Below are 2,346 nucleotides of genomic sequence, written 5' to 3' on the forward strand. Positions count from 1 at the left end.
TGAGAAATATCAAGGATGACACTGAAGTTTACTAATTTGAATAATCATAGGGTAATAACTCAGTGAACAAGAGCACCACCTGCGTGTGCCAACGCTTGTCTGCACGTGCTTGACAATATGTTAAAAAAAAGAGTTATGGTTCTTGGCCTTTTTACTCGTCTGGATTCCAAAAAAATGTATGAGGTTTCAAAGCTTTAGTAAGCATTCAAGAAAAGTGAATTAAAAAAAAAAACTACAACTAAGAAATACTGATTTTACTGAAGTTAAAAAGGCCCATAATTTTGACAAAATGCAAGAGAGTTACGGTTCTTGACCTACATACTAAACTAATGATTACAAATAAGTGTACAAAGTTTCAAGGCTTTAATTCTTATAGAAATCAAAAATTGACCTAAATAAAAAGAAATTCAAAGTAAATAAAGGACCATAATTCAGATAAAATGCATATCAGACTTAGGGCTCTTGGTCTACTTACTCGCCTAATGATGATAAACAAGTGTGCAAAGTTTCAAAGCTGTAGCTCTTACAGTTTGTGAGAAAACCTAAACAAAAACTTTAACGAAGAAAATCAAATTTTCTTAGTACAAAAAGGGCCGTAATTCTGATCAAATGCGTATCAGAGTTATGGTTCTTGGCCTACATAGTCAACTAATGAAGATAAACAAGACAATTAGTGTGCAAAGTTTCAAGGCAAAAGCTCTTAGAGTTTTTGAGAAAAGGTGGACCTAAACAAAAATTGTAACCAATGCAGATGCAGGCGTACAATTGACGACAATACCTCTTCAATTTATTTCAACTAGATGCCCACGGACAACATGTCGAGCCCGCTCTTTGACCCAAAACTGTGACCTTGACCTTTGAGATAGAGTCTGTCTCATTGAGTTAAACATTCATGCCAAATATAAACAAGATTCCTCAATGCATGTCAAAGTTATGGGCCGGACAAGATCTGACATGACCTTTGACCTCCAACTGTGACCTTGACCTTTGAGATAGGAACCTTGGGTTTGCGCATGACACATCGTCTCACTGAGGTTAACATTCATGTTAAATATAAACAAGTGAATCAAGTATTGCCATGCAATATGAAGTCCCCTACTAAAAGGCACCTAATTTTCTCTACTGTTATTTATAGTAACAACAAAGGGAAGTAAATTCTTGTTTCTGACCTTTGGCCTCTAAGTGCGACCTTGACCTTAGACTTAGTGACCTGGTTCTTGCGCAAGACATGGTGGTGAACATTTGTGCCAAGTACTACTAAAATCCCTTTAAGGATTGTTGAGTTATAGACTGGACAGGAAAAAACCCTTTTGGCCTTTGGCTTCCAAGTGTGACCTTGACCTTTCAGCTAAGGGTCCGGGTTTTGCGCAAAACACGTTTTCTCATCCAGGGGAAAATTTGTGCCAACTGATATTTAAATCCTGTTTTGCATGACAAAGTTATAGACCTGACAGGAAAAAATCCTATTGAACTTTAATCTCCAAGTGTGACCTTTACCTTTAAGCTAGGGTTCTGGGTGTTACGCATGACAAGTCATCTCATCATGGCGAACATTTATGCTAAGTAATATTGTAATCCCTTGATGAATGACCAAGTTATGGACGGGACAGGAAAAAACCCTGTTGACCTTTGATCTTCAGTTGTGACCTTGACCTTTGAGCTAGCGGTCCAGATTTTGGTATGACAGGTCGTCTCATCATGGGGAATATTTGTGCCAATTAATTCTAAAATCCCTTAATGAATGACAGAGTTATGGACCGGATACGAAACAGACCCTGTTTATGCCATGTAAACATTTGACTGCCAAGTGTGACCTTGACCTTTGAGCTAGCGGTCCAGGTTTTGGTATGACAAGTCGTCTTATTATGAGGTATATTTGTGCAATGTAATATTAGAATCCTTTCATGAATGACAGAGTTATGGACCGGACACGAAATTGCGGACGGACGGACGGACGGAATGACTGACGGAAAACTGCATTCCTATAGCCCCGAAACTGGTTTTAAACCAATAGGGGACTAACAAAATTCCTCAAAGCATGTCAAAGTTAAGGGCCAGACAAGATCTGACATGACCTTTGATCTCCAACTGTGACCTTGTCTTGACCTTTGAGATAGGAACCTGGGGTTTGGCATGACATTCCGTCTCTCTGAGGTTAACATTCATGCCAAGTATAAGCAAGATTGCTCCATGCATGTCAAAGCTATGGTCCAGACTGACGGACGGACGCACACACATACACCGAACAGCCATTTGGACAACTATGCCTTTGCTTCCACAAGTGGGCTTAACAAAAATCAGACAAGCTAAAAAAATCATCAGACCAAAACATGAAGATGAATATGC

The sequence above is a fragment of the Mercenaria mercenaria genome, chromosome 14 (assembly GCF_021730395.1).
Source record: "Mercenaria mercenaria strain notata chromosome 14, MADL_Memer_1, whole genome shotgun sequence".
Classification (NCBI taxonomy): Eukaryota; Metazoa; Mollusca; class Bivalvia; order Venerida; family Veneridae; genus Mercenaria; species Mercenaria mercenaria.